At 45.7% G+C, this 17,721-nt stretch overlaps 1 long non-coding RNA gene across 12 annotated transcripts in view; it reads left to right on the top strand.

Annotated features, from left to right (window-relative positions):
• LOC131279953 (uncharacterized) overlaps positions 1–17,721 on the top strand; it is a 165,215-nt gene that overhangs the window by 88,667 nt on the left and 58,827 nt on the right. For all 12 annotated transcript variants that reach the window (XR_011649830.1, XR_011649837.1, XR_011649828.1 and 9 more), the window contains 2 exons: positions 7,245–7,469; positions 17,424–17,513. This is a non-coding gene — a long non-coding RNA (uncharacterized lncRNA). The remainder of the gene's footprint in view (positions 1–7,244; positions 7,470–17,423; positions 17,514–17,721) is intronic.

The following is a 17,721-nucleotide window of genomic DNA, read 5'->3' as shown; positions in this document are numbered from 1 at the left end:
CTTTCGTGCCCCTTTGGTGACTGATACAGTGGGAACAAGAGGACAAGTGAATATGGATTGTGTTTTTGATGCTACTAGCAGAACAAGCCTCTAGTTTTGTAGAATAGCCTTTATTTCAGAAGGTACGTGGCAAAACATTGATCTATTTGTGGCTGAATCATGTCCACAATTCACTTTAAAACACACACACACACGTGCATGTGTCAACACAGAGCGAGAGAGACAGCAAGTGCACAAACAACGCAAGTGGTAATTGTCTGGGTCTAGGTGGTGGGTATTTGAGTGTCTATCAAGTTATTCTTTCTATTGTTTTCTATATTAAAATTTTCAAAAAAAGGTATAAAAAAAGAATAAGAACATCTCTTCACCAAAATTCACATAAAGAGAGTTAAAATAAAGCCACAAAATAGTAGATGTTATTTACACACACAAGCATCAAATGCTTCCTATTCATGTGCACTTCTGTCTCTATACATAAAACTTCCCCATAGATCAGAAAGGAAAGGGTCTATGATCCAACATGAAAATGATCAAAAGATGATATCTCCTTTCTCATTTCTTATTTTGTGTGTTTGCATCTTCTCTCTTTTTTTCTTTGTTAGTCTAGCTAAGGGTTTGTTAATTTTATTGATCTTCTCAAAGAACCAGCTCTTGGCTTTGTTTATCTTTTCCAGTGCTTTCTTATTTTCTATTTCATTTGGTTATGCTCTTATCTTTGTTCTTTCTTTCTTTCTTTCTTCTTCCTGTGCGGTTACTTTGTTGTTTTTTTACTAATTCCTCCAAATGTGCAGTTAGTTCTTCAATTTTTGCTCTTTCTTCTTTTTTGATGTATGAATTTATGCCTATAAATTTCCCTCTCAGTACTGCTTTTGCTGCATCCCCTAGGTTTTTGTAAGTTGTGTTATCATTTTCATTAGTTTCAAGGTAGTTATTAATTTCTTTTGAAATTTACTCTTTGACCCACTGTTTTTCTAAGAGTGTGCTGTTTAATTTCCATATCTTGGTGTGAAATCTGGGCCTCTGGCCCTTACAGATTTCCAGCTTCACTCCACTGTGGTCAGAGATATTATTTTGTATGATTTCAATCTTTCTGAATTCATTGAGCCTTTCTATGTGGCCTAGGGTATGGTCTATCTTGGAGAATGATCCATGTGCACTTGAGAAAAATGTATATCCTGCTGTATTCGGGTGTAATGATCTGTATATGTCTATTAGTTCCAGCTCCTCTAATATACTGTCCAAAGTTTTTGCTTCTTTATTGATTCTCTTTTGAGATGTTCTGTCCAAAGTAGATAGCGGTGTATTAAAATCTTCCACTAAAATTGTAGAGTCATCTATTTTTTCACTTAGTTTTTCCAGTGTTTGCCTCACGTATTTGGAGGCGCCCTTGTTAGGAGCATAAATACTTATGATTGTTCATTCCTCTTGAGAGATTGTCCCTTTCACTAATATGTAGTATCCATATTTGTCTCTCACAATCGTTTCGTATTTAAAGTCTATTTTGTCTGATATTAATATAGCTACTCCCGCCCTTTTTTGGTTACTGTTTGCTTGTAAGATTGTTTTCCCGCCATTCACTTTCAACCTCCTTGAATCCCTGGGTCTAAGATGTGTTTCTTGTAGACAGCATATAGATGGGTCATATTTCCTTATCCAATCTTCCAGTCTGAATCTTTTGACAGGTGAGTTTAATCCATTGACATTCAGTGTTATTATTTTCAAGGAATTATTTATGTTAGCCATATTTTGTTTGGACTTGTGTTTGTCATATTTTGTTTGTTTGTTTTTTCCTTCTCTTTTTGTCTTTTTTGTTGCTCTTACAGTCTCTTCCCCACTGACCCCACAGAAATAAAGATTATCATGAGAGGATACTTTGAAAAACTATATTCCAACGGAAATGACAATTCAGAGGAAATGGACAAATTCCTGGAAACACATAAGCAGCCTATATGGATGAAAGAAGAAATTGATGATCTCAACAAACCAATCACAAGTAAAGAGATAGAATCAGTCATTAAAAACCTCCCAACTAAGAAGAGCCCAGGGCCAGACGGCTTCACAGGTGAATTCTACAAAACATTCCGGAAAGAACTAATGCCAATCCTGCTGAAATTATTCCAAAAAATCAAAACAGGAGTGCAAGCCCTTTCCATTCTGCAGGGCGAGGCCTGCCAGGCTCTGGGGAGTGGGGCCTCCACCCCCCAGGAAGGCCCCTGGACCCACCGACCCTCACTCTGCACTTATGTGAGCCTGGAGACCCAGCCCTGAGCCAAGATGCACCGACCCCAGCGCTGCGGCCTCAAGCAACCAGGGGCAGCGCAGGGCGTGCTCGGAGCTCAGGCTAAGGCAGAGGCGAGAGCCCACGGGCAGGGCAGGGGTGGGGGACCCTTGGAACGAGTGCTGAGGGCCTGGGCCCACAGGGGGACCCCAAAGCAGGGCTGGGGTAGAAAGCCTGGTTCTCAGGCACAGAGGTTGGCTGGGACAGAGGCAGCGACCAGGCAGGGCTGACAGCTGGGCCCCAGGGCGAGCACCAGCCACCTCCTGGCTGGGTGCTCTGGATGACTTGGCAGTGTGGGAAGTAAACATTCCGTGAGGTGCTGGAAGCAGGCAGTGCCCAGGTGCCAAGCTGGACAGGCACACCTCCAGGTACCGGCAGAGCAGGGCAGGTGTGCACTCTCCCCACCAGGCCTGGGGCTGTGGACTCGGCCCCCCCCTGCCCTGGACCTGAATCCTCATTTGGCCAGCAGCTGTCGCAGGGTCGAGCACCGGTCCCTAACAGCCTGTGCCAGGCACTGCACCACACCTGTCACATCTGGGCTGTCCCCTGAAAGAAGAGAAATGTCCTCCCTTCTCGTTTCTTCAGGAAGGCTGAGCGGTTTCTTTTGGAACGACAGGGCCTGCTGGGGAGTGGCGGGCAGGGGCTGGAGGGGCCCTGAGTCCCGCGGACGGGCCTGGCACCTCTGTGCTCCCTGGCTCTGAAGCGGCCCGTTCACTTCCTGCCGATCTGCCGAGCAATTGATTTTATGCCATCGCTTCTGATCCCTACATCACCTGTGAACACAGGTTTCATAGGTAGATTCGTCTTGGATGCCCGAGGGGGACCTGGTGTTTAAAGGGGAACTGTGGAGCCTTCGTGACAGCAAGCCGACCCCATGATTTGTGCCCCCGAGTCACGGGGCCCCTCCTGAGGGACAGTGGGTGCAGGCTCATCACGGGCAGCTCTGTGGCTCTGCAGGTGAGCGAGGGCCACAGCACAGCAGCCCCTGGCCCTTGGATAGGGTCTCCACGGCCGTTTCTCCTGAGGGCAGTTTGGCTGAAGCACTCCCAGATCCCCAGGCCCCCTGGGGGGTGGAGCCCGGCTGTGGGGGGTGGGCTGAGGGCTGGGGCACCCCAAGGCAGGCCCTGGAGCACAGGACCTTCTGGCAGTGCGATGACTTCTTAGCCTGCACTTCGCCCTTCTTATGCTCCCACTTCTTGGCACTGCAGGGAGCAGCAGCCACGCGGTGGCGGGGCGGCGGGCAGGCCGATACTGGCTGTGTGGCCTGTGGAGAGCAGGCTGGCCAGCACAGCCAAGGCCAGCCTTCTGCATGGCCCTGTCGGAGGGACCTGAGCCAGCACTCCTCTCCTCTGGGCAGGTGGGCAAGGCCCCAGCTGCTCTCAGGCTTTATTTCTAGAACCCGAGTCTGGGCTGCACACAAGGCTGCCAGTCTTCTAGTCTCACCTTTTGTTTTGCGGCTTTTAATGCTTATTTTCAGAAAGGCCCCCTTTGGTCCTTGAGACCTGCACCCCTGTCTCTGCAGCAGTGCGTTTAGGGTCTTGGGTGGGCCTTCACCACAAGGGGAAAGACAAAAGACCTTCCCTGACCCAGTACAGAGTCCTCAGCTCAGGGGAGGGGATGAGGCTCGAGCGGCCGTGTGCCTGCTTCCCATGTACGGGGTCCTGGGATCAATCCCCAGTACCTCGTCAGAAAACAGAAACACTTGGAGAAAGACTGCGTCGGACCTGCCTGCTGTCCAGATGTGCTCTGAGGGGTGCTCTGCCCGGAACGTGAAGCTGCACAACGGCTGCCTCAGGTCCCTCCCATAGTGCTGCGGCATATTCCAGAAAGAACTAAGGCCAATCTTGCTGAAACTCTTCCAAAAAATCGAAACAGTAGGAACATTACGTAACTCATTCTATGATGCCAACTCTAGCTATCAGGGAAATGCAAAGCAAAACTACAATGAGATACCATTTTGCTCCCATAAGATTGGCAGCTATGACAAAAAACAGAAGACTGCAAGTTCTGGCCAGGATGTGGAGGAATGGGAACACTCATCCACTGCTGGTGGGAATGCAGAAGGATCCAGACATTCTGGAGGACAGTTTGGCAGTTTCTCAAAAAACTATGGCTATAGATTTGCCATATGACCCAGCAATTCCACTGCCTTGCCAGTTTGCATACAGGGCAACACTTATTGCAGTGATGGAAGGCAAAACACCAAAAAGAGTTCTACTGAGTATACACCCAGCTGTGGAATTGCTTTTGCATTTTTAAATTTTTTGATACCCCAATTTATTTTTACCTTAATTTTTCTAAATTAATCTATATTCTGTATCTAACCTTTAAACACATCACTATATAACATTTTACTATTAATGGAACCTGGCAATATATTAGCCTTCACTTTTGAAGAAGTTTTGGGTCAGAGAGAGGTTCAACAATGGCAGGGGACGAACACTGGTGTGGGATGTTATTGACAGGGGACACATGGTTGGCAGGGAGTTCTCCAGGGCATATATCCAGGGTACATAAAAATGTTTGGATATTTTCATAGTGGTTACAATTAAAAACAACAACTGAGGGAGTGCCGAGTTCTTAGCCAGGGGAGCTCTATCACAGTCCTTAAAGGAATAGCAACAATCCCCCAAGTGCAACGGCAAAGACCAAAAAGGAAGGAAGGTCCAACAATGAGCCCTTGATACTAATGACTATGCTGTGAGCCTGTGTACCTGAAACAAGAACAAGGCCTAGAGCTGCAGGGTGCCTAAGAGTTCCCTCCTGAGAGCCTCCGTGTTGCTCAAATGTGGCCAGTCTCAAAGCCAAACTCAGCATGTAAATTCGTTGCCTTCCCCTCAGCGTGGGACATGACTCCCAGGGATGAGCCTCCCTGGCACCAAGGGATTACTACCAAGTACCAGCTGATGATGTAACTAGAAATTGACCTTGAATAAAAGGATCAACTTGGACCAGCAGAATATCTCAATCTACATATAATACCAGGAGTTAAAAATGCTTTTTGACCTGAATAAAAGGGGGAAATGGAAAGGACAAATGAGTTTATATGGCTATGAGTCTCCAAAAAGAGCTGGGAAGTTATCAGAGGGGTTGCCCTTATGCACACCTGAGCAGAGTCCCAGAGACAGATAAAGTAGATACAACCCCAGGTATTGGTTCTTCTGAGGGCTACAGAGACCCACAGGTTCTATGGTCATGGCAGATGGAGTTCAGTGCCATCTCTGTTGGCCCTACTTTGGAGTTTGTGTTTCTGTGTGCTGGAGCTGGACTTAGATGTGATCTTTGTCTACAAGTCTCTCCTGTTACTTTTACCAGAACTGTAGTTGGTGTTGAGGTTTAATGTGTACCCAGGGGACCTGAATCTCTGGACTGACCATGTGACAGCCAGGCCCTGATCCTCAACAGACTTGCAACTCCTACACTCTGGTTTATTGGGCTTACCCCACTCTGCTAACATGGAGGTGAAGAAGGTCAACCACCACACCAGGGAGCCAAGAGTGCCTACAACTGAAAGCAGGAGAATTGCATCCAACATCCATGTGGAATCTAAGCCCCCTCTTGATATAGATTTGGAGTGGCCACAACCATTCTAAGGTCCACAGGATGGAGGAATAGAGTATGGATTAGAGTGGATTACTGATATTGAATTTATGAACTATTGTGAGTAGTAATCGAAGAAAATGTGGCACTGGTGTGGAGAAAGTGGCCATGGTGGCTGCTGGGGGTAGGGTGTAGGAAGAGGAGATGTGATGTGGATGCTTTTTCGGCACTTGGAGTTGTCCTGGGTGGTGCTGCAGGGACAGTTACTGGACATTGTGTGTCTTCCCATGGCCCACTGGGTGGACTGTGGGAGAGTGTGGGCTATGATGTGGACCATTGACCATGAGGTGCAGCGGTGCTCAGAGATGTATTCACCATGTGCAATGAATGTCTCATGATGACTGAGGAGGTTGTTGTTATGGGGGGAGGAGTGGGGTGAGGGGGGATGTGGGGAATATGTGGACCTCATATTTTTTTAATGTAACAATAAAAAAATAAAGCCAAAATGAAATAAAATAAAGCATCTTAAAAAAAGAAAATGATCAAAAGACGTGAGCAGGCATTTCACAGAAGAGGACACAGAAACTACCAATAAACATGAAACCCAGTCAACAAGCAGGAAAATGAACACTGAAAACATGCCGCAATGCCACTCAACATGCAGCAGTCAACAAAATGCTTATAGCTGTGGGCAAGGATATGTGCCAACAAGGGCGCCTGTGCCTGTGGCAAGAGCATCGGTTGGGCCACCCTCAGAAAACCGCCCGCAGTGTCCAGCTTGGGGGCACCTGTCCACCCACAGCCCCTCTTCTAGGCCGAGACCCCAGAGCAGGGTTTCTACCTGGCTGTTGGGTCTCTTAGTGGGATTTTGGAAGCAGGTGGGGACACCAGTTGTGGCAGCAGTTTCAGATAGCCCTTGTTTTTCTTGGTCGTTTTGTTTTAAAATCTTTTACTATGGTGACACATGTAACTTACTATTTTCCATTTTAATCCAAGTGTGTAATTCAGTGACATTGAGTAAATTCACAATGCCTGTAGGGAGCCACCCGCTGTGAGACCTATTTACAGCCTCCCACAACATGGTAGATCTCACAACATAGTGGAATTCAAATCTGCCCTGTCATTTCCTTATTCTTCTTCCTCCCTGCTTCTTTGTTCTCCCTTTCCCGCTGCAACTCAGGTGACCACAGCAATACACATGTGCAAGGCGCGAAACACTGTAGACCCGGTGTCGAACTGTCGGCCAATCCCCTCCTTGGACGTCTGCCACCCACAAAACCAGCCTATCAGCTATGTACACGTTCCCTTCCCTCTCTATATATCCCTGTGTTTTACCCCCAATAAATGAGGCTTGATCAGAATCCCGTCTTGCCTCCATTCTTCGTGTCTCTTGTCGCCATCTCTGTGTCGTTTGCTTTGTTTCTAGATCCCTGATCTTGGTCGGATGGGAGACATCCTGTCGTATTGGCCTGGCCCGTGGGACATTTTGGCGCCCAACGTGGGGCAGAACTGAGCAACGACGTAGAGAGCGCCGATTGATGGGCCCAAAAGAAGAAATCCAAGAGGACACCGTGTAGAGTTAGCCCACGGTCAGAGCTCCGTGAGTGAATGGAGACACCGCACAGGAGCCTGCTGCGTGGTCAGGATCTTGGTAAGTGATCGGCGAAAATATGGGACAAGCAATGAGTGAGCATAAAGTGTTTGTAGAAGGTCTACGTGAGGCTTTAAAGGCACGAGGAGTAAAGGTTAAAGTTAAACAGCTCCTAGAATTCCTTGCTTTCCTGAAAGAAGTTTATCCCTAGTTTCCATAGGAAGAGAGCATTTACAACTCATAAAAGGAGCTACAGCAGCTAAAAGAAATTACAACACCATAAATGCAGGAAGGAAGTTAACCACAACCCTTTTATCAACCTTTTTCTCAGCTGTAGTTCCCCATCAGAGCCGCCCGTGCTAAAACCATCACCTAAATACCCTCCTAACTTTTCTCCGTCCCACCCCCCTGTAATTACCTCTGCTTACCCGGTTACCGAAAAAAGAAATGATGATGATGAGCAAGTTCGGGTACACTCCACTTTTCTATTTAAAAATTTAAAAGAGCTTAAGTCTGACGCCTCTACCTATGGGCTCACTGCTCCGTATACTATTACCATCTTGGAGCACATTGCCGATGCCTGGCTCACACCTCATGATTGGCATACTCTTGCTCGCTCTGCTCTCGGTGCCAGAGATTACCTATTATGGAAATCCGAGTATGCCGAATTCTGTGCCGATACAGCCAAGCATAATGCTCAGGCCGGCAACGGGTGGACTATTGATATGCTCACAGGGTCAAATGATTATTGAGATAATACAAACCAATGTAGGTATGACCCTGGCCTATTTGCTCAAATTCAAACTGGTGCCCTTAAGGCTTGGAAAAGGTTGCCCACAAAAGAACGCCCTGCCTCCTCCCTCACTAATAGTAAACAGGGGCCGGAGGAGCCTTTTTCAGATTTGGTAGGCAGATTGTGCACCTCTGCAGAAAGGCTGTTTGGCGATACCAACACAGAAACAGACTATGTAAAGCAAATTGCCTTTGAAAATGCAAATGCAGCTTATCAGGCCGCAGTTAGGCCTGATAGAAAGAAGGAGAACTTGTCTGGTTACATCAGGCTTTGTTCTGAAATTGGCCCCGCCTATCAACAAGGCCAGCCACAAGCCCCAAAATCCAAACAAGCTTATAAGGCAATCAACTCTGTTCCAGCAAATGCCCACCCCTTTCACAACTCTTTGGGCTCCCTGCTGTCTACGTGACAATGTAGCTCTGGGCTAGTGAAGGCTAATATAGTTAATCCACTGGTATGAGAGAAAAACGTGGCAACATTTGTGTTTTGTTTTATTTCCATGCTAATTCTGATTGGGCTTATTTAACCAAGATAATAAAATGAGTACAAAATTTTTATCAAGGTCTAAAAGGAATTTTCAGTTTTAAATCAATAATTATCTCCAGAACTTCAAGTCTCAGTATAGTCTTACAGTAATAATCCAAAAATGTGTGCTAATGGTCTGCCTAACTGCTGCTCAAGTTATTTTAACTGATTGCTGATAACTAATAAAAATGTTTCCAAGCACAAGCTTGCATATTACAGGCAACATGAATTCCAGAAGAAATCTTGAAAGGTACAATCTAAGATGTGCTATATAACAGAGGATTTAAAAGCAGCTATACCAAGAAGGTAAGAATTATGAGTCAATTGTAAATAAATTGTATGTTTCTGTTAATGTGTTGTAATTGTTTTGTGTTTGTCTGTCCCATTCAATGTCACTGTATATTGTGATACCTCTGGATGGTAATATAAATTAGTAAAAAAAAAAAAGAGCTCTATTCGAATGGCCAAAAATTAAATAAGCGCTTATATTAATACTTAAGTTTATTATATTAATACATAAGTTTAAATGTTAATAAGATATCTACAGTGATAAAAATTGTAAGTCTTGATTAACAAAATTACTATGCCTTTTCATAAAAAATGGTTCTTGCCTAGATTGAAATGAATAACTTATTTTTCTTCACAGGATAATATGGAGGATGTAAAACTTAAATGAATATTTGGTTAAAAGTTTGTGAAAATGCTAACTGAAATTTAATAAGTCTTTGCAAAAAGGTGTTTTGTCCTAAAATAGGATGGCTAATTTTTCATAAACTCTTGGAACTTAATTTGCATGTGGTGAGTTGTAGAAGGTATTGTGATAACTTTAAGTAAGGGAATGTGTTCTGTGAAGGTAAAAGTTGTCTTAAAATAATATAGTCTATATGGTTATAAATAATTATAAGAAGTTTAATGAAGCATTGTTTAAATTAAGGTATTTAAATGGCTAATTCCAAAAAGTCATTATTAAATATATATAAAACTGAATTGATGATGATAAATAGTAAAAGGTAATTTTATAACAGGAAAACTTGTTGGTGGCTAGTCTTCCCTGCAAACTGGCTTCTAGGGGACTGTTTCTGGTATTACATGCTACTAAGTATTTAAAGTGAAGAAAAGGTCATTATTTTAACAAGCTTATTTAATGTTGATGGCAGTGATATGTTGTAAGAAATTTGCCTGGTAACTTAGTATGTGGGATATATGGAATGTGTTTTTATTACTAAGGAAACAGGAGATGATTTCATCCTGAAATAAAATGATTGATTATTGAGAAAGAGTAAAATGTGGGACAAATGAATACTGAAAGTGTAGAAGGTTTGTGGAAAGAAAATTTTATGGTTAAAGTTAAGTAAGATTTGATGGGTCTGTCTATAAAGTTTGAAAAAGCCTTAGTATCAAGTAATATGTATCAAAGTTAAAAATATTGTTCTTTTTCAAAGTCTCTGAAATCCTTAGTCTGTTCTGGTGAAAGTTTATGGAAAGTTTACATCCTGAATAATCAGTGTACAAAGAGTCTGTTTTATCAAAACAGCTTCTTATGCTTTAACCTCATCATTTCCTCAGTGTTCAAGGAAGAAAAGGACTTATCTCTTTTAAAGGAAATAATGTTTAAACCTGCTTTCTAAAAATCAGATCCTGAAAAGCAGCTTTTTATTTCAAACTAATTACAAGAGATTTGTTCTTTTACCTTGAAAGAAAAAACAGTTAAGTTCATTTAATATGTTATAAGTTGAGAGTGTTTAAAAAAGTGTTATAAAATTAACAGGATTTTTTAACCCTCTGTTAATTAAAGTTGTATGAGTAAAGATTCCTATGAATGCTTAAGTGCGGCGGCTTGCTCGGTCGGTAGAGGTGGGGTCTGGCTGCAGACGAGGGGTTGGTCCAGCTCTGGACGAGGGGTCGGTCCTGCTTGGGACGAGGGGTCGGTCCCACCTGGGACGAGGGGTCGGTCCGGCAGCAAACGAGGGATCGGTCTCACAAGGGGTTGCACGGTTCGGCTGACGGGGTCGCCCGGCGAAGCCGGCGACAAAGGGGTCGCCCAGAGAAGCAGGCGATGAAGGGGTCGCCCGGAGAAGCAGGCGACGAACTGGGGACAAGGGAGGCCAGGCCCTTGTCGGGGGCTCTCAGGACTGGAGGGCGCACGGCAGAAGAACTACTGCGGAGACGAGGTAAACACACAGGTCCACTTTATTGAGGGAGAGGCAACAGTTTTATAGGGGCTGGAGAAGGCTGATTGGTCGAAGCCACGCCCTGTTCTGATTGGTTGCCGGCGAAAGGTCAGTGGGCGGTACTGGACGGGGGAGGGGTGGTGGTTAGGGATTGGCTGTCGCTGTTGCTGGGGGAAGGGGCAGGGTTTAGGGATTGGTGGCTGCTGTTGCTGGGGTGGAGGGCAGACTTGAGTTTCCCGCCCACGCCTGGCTGTTGCTGCTGTTGGGGGAAGGGAAAAGGGCAGGCTGGATTTCTCTGCCCTGTGCCTGCGCAGGGAGAAGGAAGAAGAAGGGTGCTGCCCCACAGGCATCGTGTGGCGCCATCCGGGAGGAGGGGCGGCCGTGGAAGCACGGTTGCCGAGAAGGGGAGACCCGAGGGCACTCTGAGCCCATGCCGAGCTTCCTTCAGGGGTGGCAGTGAGTCTGACCAGCCACCCTATTATGGGGGCAGCGGCTTGGCCTGCCGCGGCCGCTCCCCCGCCAGGCCAGCAAACCACGCTTCAGCCCGAGGGGTGACCGCATTTCCCCCTTCTTTTCAAATAAGGACCAGGATGGCAGCAGCAACAAGTAGCTGAGGCCCAAGAGGCAGTAAGCAATGAGGGAAGCGGGGCTGAAGAGGGAGGTGAGTATGACAGGGATATAAATGTACAATTTAGGGGGTGGTATCTTGCCGTTGCAAGCAAGGGTGGCCAATGTCCAATTCTTGTTGATCTCGGCGGCTATAAGATCCATCTGTTGTTAAAAGTCCAGGACGACAGCGCGTTGCAGGTAGTTGATCTCTCCTTGGCAGCGAAGACATTGTAGGAGAGGATTACTTTTTCCTGCCAGAGGCTTACTGTCCAATTAAAAGGCTGATGGCTGGGGTTGGTGAGTGCAATGGGGAGTGTGAGGAAAAGAAGGGTGACAGTTTTGGACAAGAGGAGGCTTGGTGAAGTCATTATGGGAGGAAGATAAGGAGTAAAGCATAAAAGAGGATAATAAACAGAAAGGCGATGGAGAGTAGAATTCGTTGGCCGAGGTTCCAATCTTCTGGTTCGGTAGCGGCTAGACAGATGGCGGAAAATATTATCAAGAAGGCAAAGGTAATGAGGAAGAAATAAAGTATTAAAGGCTGTGGGGGAAGTGAGAAGATTATTTAGAGGATAGGGTTGAGAATGGTATGTTTAAGACAGAAGCTTTGTGGTTTGTAGGAGACTGCTTTATAAATGAAGGAGAATGAGGGCAGTAAATATAGTAAGGATAGATAGGAAGATGACAGTGAGGAGGAGTCTTTGTTTAAGGTTCCAATCGTCCGGCGCAACAGTGGCTAGGCCGATAGCGAGGGGTGTTGCTAAATAGACAATGGCTGCAAAGACAAAATCATCTTCTGTTTCCTTAAGAATAACTTTTCTTTAAATACTTAGTAGCATGCAATATTAGAAACCGTTTCCTAAAAGCAAGTTGGCAGGGGAGCTTGGTTGCTGTTAATCTTTCCTGTTATAAAATTACCTTTTATTATTATTATCATCAATTCAGTTTTATATATATATATTTAAGAATGACCTTTTGGAATTAGCCATTTAATACCTTAATGTAAATTATTGAAGATAAATTTTATCTTTACAGAACACATTCCCCCACGTAAAGTTATCACAATACCTTTTACACTTGCCGCATGCAAATTAAGTTTCAAGAGTTTATGAAAAATTAGCCATCTTACTTTAGGACAAAATACGTCTTTTTGCAAAACTTATTACATTTCCGTTAGCACTTTTACAAACTTTTAACCTTTTTAATATTCATATAAGTTTTACATTCTTTATATTATCCTGTGAAGAAAAATAAGTTATTCATTTTAATCTAGGCAAGAACAACTTTTTATGAAGACGTACAGTTAATTTTGTTAATTAAGACTTACAATTTTTTTAAATTGTAGATATCTTATTAACATTTAAACTTATGTATTAATATAATAAACTTAAGTATTAATATAAGTGCTTATTTAATTTTTGGCCATTTGAATAGAGCTCTTTTAAAGATTTCTAGTAATTTATATTTACCATCCGGAGGTATCACAATGTAGGTTGACATTGAACGAACAGAAAGACAAACACAGAACAATTACAACACATTAACAGAAATATATAATTTATTTACAGTTGACTCATAATTCTTACTTTCTTGGTATAGCTGCTTTTAAATCCTTTTTTATATAGCATATCATAGATTATACCCTTTAAGATTTCTTCTGGACTTCATGTTGCCTGTAATAAGCCAGGAGGGAATCTTTTACCTTCCTGCTCCACAGCAAAAGTGACCCTATCTATAAGGCGAGTATAGGTGTCCGGGTGCCAAAGCTGACATGTGGTAAGCCACGGATTAAAGGGGAGAAGAAGGTCCCAATATACTTGAAGCTGTTTGAAAGAGATCTTACACTGGTGAGTGTCTAGGAGACCGGCGAGGGCCCGAACTTGTGGGGCTTGCTTAGCAGATAGGATGTTACCTATTGCTAATGGCCTTTTGGAGCCAATAAGAAAAGGGGCCCTTACCTTGAGAGCGCGGCGATGGGAGCCGAGGTGCGCGGTGAGACGAGGGGTCGGAGCCGGTGGGGCTCCGACGGTGGTCGCGGGCCAAGAGAAGGCCCCGACGAGGGGAGGGCGGGACGATGAGCAGTGGAGCAAGGCAAAGGGGAGCAAGCGCGGAGGGGAGGAGGCAGAGGTGAAGGCAGGGGTGGAGGTGCTCAGGCACGCGCTCCTGAGAGTTTTATTGGCGCCTCTTAATCATAGCGGGTCGGTATAAGCCCCCGACATGGAAGGAGAAAGCCATCCAGCGATTCTCCCAGACTGCGTGGATCGTATGAGGTCACCAAGGTTCAGGAGCAGCAATGCAGAGTGAAAAGATAGGGGTGAGAAGAGAGGAGAGCGTAGGGCTATGGTAGGGTTACTTCAGACGTGCAAGCGCGTGCTCCCGAGAAATCCAAGGCTCCTCTTAATCATAGCGGGTCAGTATAAGCCCCCGACATGGAAGGAGAAAGCCATCCAGCGATTCTCCCAGACCGCCGTGGATCGTATGAGGTAGCCAAGGCTCAGGTAGCAGCAATGTTGCACGAGAGAAGTCCCAAGGTGAGAAGAGAGGAGGGCGTAGGGCTGTGGTAGGATTACTTCAGACGTGCAAGCGCGTGCTCCCGAGAAATCCAAGGCTCCTCTTAATCATAGTGGGTCGGTATAAGCCCCCGACATGGAAGGAGAAAGCCATCCAGCGATTCTCCCAGACCGCCGTGGATCGTATGAGGTAGCCAAGGCTCAGGTAGCAGCAATGTTGCACGAGAGAAGTCCCAAGGTGAGAAGAGAGGAGGGGGGGGCCACCAGGTTATGGAGTGAGGCTGTGGTGGAGTTGCCTTGCCCCACGTTGTGCTGTGGTGGGGTTGCCTTGCCCCACGTTGGGCGCCAACTGCGGCGGCTTGCTCGGTTGGTAGAGGTGGGGTCTGGCTGCAGACGAGGGGTTGGTCCAGCTCTGGACGAGGGGTCGGTCCCGCTTGGGACGAGGGGTCGGTCCCGCTTGGGACGAGGGGTCGGTCCCACCTGGGACGAGGGGTCGGTCCTGCAGCAGACGAGGGATTGGTCTCACAAGGGGTTGCGCGGTTCGGCTGACGGGGTCGCCCGGCGAAGCCGGCGACGAAGGGGTCGCCTGGAGAAGCAGGCGACGAAGGGGTCACCCGGAGAAGCAGGCGACGAACTGGGGACAAGGGAGGCCAGGCCCTTGTCGGGGGCTCTCAGGACTGGAGGGTGCACGGCAGAAGAACTACCGCGGAGACGAGGTAAACACGCAGGTCCACTTTATTGAGGGAGAGGCAACAGTTTTATAGGGGCTGGAGAAGGCTGATTGGTCGAAGCCACGCCCTGTTCTGATTGGTTGCCGGCGAAAGGTCAGTGGGCGGTACTGGATGGGGGAGGGGTGGTGGTTAGGGATTGGCTGTCGCTGTTGCTGGGGGAAGGGGCAGGGTTTAGGGATTGGTGGCTGCTGTTGCTGGGGTGGAGGGCAGACTTGAGTTTCCCGCCCACGCCTGGCTGTTGCTGCTGTCGGGGGAAGGGAAAAGGGCGGGCTGGATTTCTCTGCCCTGTGCCTGCGCAGGGAGAAGGAAGAAGAAGGGTGCCACCCCACAGGCATCGTGTGGCGCCATCCGGGAGGAGGGGCGGCCATGGAAGCACAGTTGCCGAGAAGGGGAGACCCGAGGGCACTCTGCGCCCATGCCGAGCTTCCTTCAGGGGTGGCGGTGAGTCCGACCAGCCACCCTATTATGGGGGCAGCGGCTTGGCCTATGGCGGCCGCTCCCCTGCCAGGCCAGCAAACCACGCTTCAGCCCGAGGGGTGACCGCACTTAAGAGTGTATAAATTTACCAATATTTCAGCGTAATATTAAAGAAAAGTACAATGTGGTTTAATTATGGTTTTAATAATTATAAAAGAGTATGTGTCACAGAAACAACCTCTTACCATAGATTAAAGTAGCAACACTAGTATGCAGCAATCCCGAACACTGCTAGTATATTGCATAAAGTTAATGTCCAGCTGTATTGCTATCACTTTGTTTTAAAACTTGCTAAGACTTTCTTTAGTGTCTTCTTAGATAAATCAAGCCAGCTGCATTCCTCTATAAAAAAAAACCAACAATAGACTTTTGCAGTGCTTTTCAGGGCTGTGTGCATAGCCCAACCATCTTGTACAGTATTTACTGATAGTAATAGTAATAAAAAAGCAGCGTACATTGTTTCTCAACAAGAACAGGTTTGGCAAACTTCTTATTCATCTGCTCAATGCACAGAGCTTTCAGCCATCATTAAAGTTTTACAAATGTTTAGAGAGCCCTTGAATGTTGTCTCTGACTCTAAATATGTAAGTCTTACTGTCTAGCCATAGTTGAATGCAGCCATCATACCCTAAAAACTATGCTTTTAAAACAAAAAGGGGGAGATGATAGTATTATAACACCAAAAGATCAATTGGCAAAAGTATTATTTACTTTAAATTTTCTTAATGTTTATAATTCATTAACACCTGTGGAATGTCACTTAGAAAATGTCAAGCATCTACAGTAGACACAGGAAATGAAGATCAACCAATATTCTAGAAGGATCTTTTTTTTTTACAGTTTTTTTTATTATTATTGACTTTGTAATAATATTACATTAAAAAATATATATATGTGAGGTCCCATTCAACCCCACCCCCCCACCCCCCCTCTCCCCCCCCCTCCCAACAACACTCGTTCCCATCATCATGACACATCCATTGGATTTGGTAAGTACATCTTTGGGCACCTCTGCACCTCATAGACAATGGTCCACATCATGGCCCATACTCTCCTCCATTCCATCCAGTGGGCCCTGTGAGGATTTACAATGTCCGGTGATTACCTCTGAGGCACCATCCAGGGCAGCTCCATGTCCCAAAGGCGCCTCCACCTCTCATCTCTTCCTGCCTTTCCCCATACCCATCGTCCACCATGTCCACTTTTCCCAATCCAATGCCACCTCTTCTATGTGGACATTGGATTGGTTGTGTCCATTGCACCTCTATGTCAAGAGGAGGCTCAGATTCCACATGGATGCTGGATGCAATCCTCCCATTTTCAGTTGTAATCACTCTAGGCTCAATGGTGTGGTGATTGTCCTTCTTCAACTCCATCTTAGCTGAGTGTGGTAAGTCCAATAAATCAGATTGTAGGTGCTGGAGTCTGTTGAGGCTCAGGACCTGGCTACCACATTGTCAGTCCAGAGATTCAAATCCCCTAAATATTTCTTAAACCCCAACATTAACTGCACCTCCAGCACATTAGCATGAAAGTCTTATGAAGGGAGATCCCATCTGAGTCCAGATTCATCACACTTAAACACCATTTCCAAAGAGGGGCCATCTGCCCTGGTAGTTAACCCCATCGGCCATGACCATAACTCTCATGGGTCTCTTTAGCCTTCAAAGGAACCAATATCTGGGGGTTGTATCTGCTTTATCTGTCTCTCTGACTCTGCTCAGTTGTGCATGAGGGCAATCCTTCTGCCAGCCGCCAGACTCTTTTTTAGAAACTCGTAGCCATATAAACTCATTTCTCCTTTCCATTTCCCCCTTACTTTAGGTCAAACAGCATTTTAAAGTCATGTTATTTTATGTAGACATGGATATTCTGCTGATCCGCATTGAACCTTCCGTATAAGGTCCTTTTCCAGTTGCATCATCAGTTGGTAGTTGATAGTGGTCCCTCGTTGCCAGGGAGGCTCATCCCCGGGTGTCATGTCCCACGCTGGAGGGAAGGCATTGCATTTACATGCTGAGTTTGGCTTCGAGACTGGCCACATTTGAGTAACATGAAGGCTGACAGGAGGAAATTCCCAGGCACAATGTTGCTCTAGGCCTTGATCTAGAAGGATCTTTTAAGCAATGAATGAAAAGGAAAAAAAAAAAAAGGCAGGATTAAAGTAAGGGGGTGAGGCTATGCTCTTATCATTTCAGAAAATGGAGAACAAATTTGGCCACCTGTGAAGAGGATTAAACCCCAGAATGAAGAGATGGAGTCTTCTACAACTTCTGATGATGGTGATCGTAAGTAATAAGGAAGCTGCCAGTAATTACACTTATTAGACCTCTATACCTAAACCCCCATTACTTAGAGTGTTAACCTGGAAAAATCCATTCTTTCATAGATATCTGAATAAGACCCATATATTCCCTGGACCAATTGATGATCGATTGCCAATTAAACTCTATGAAGAAAGACAAAGAATCGATAACCTCATATTGCCAGTTGATT

The sequence above is a fragment of the Dasypus novemcinctus genome, chromosome 10, assembly GCF_030445035.2.
Source record: "Dasypus novemcinctus isolate mDasNov1 chromosome 10, mDasNov1.1.hap2, whole genome shotgun sequence".
In the NCBI taxonomy this organism is placed as follows: Eukaryota; Metazoa; Chordata; class Mammalia; order Cingulata; family Dasypodidae; genus Dasypus; species Dasypus novemcinctus.
This window is presented reverse-complemented; position numbering and strand designations above follow the sequence as displayed.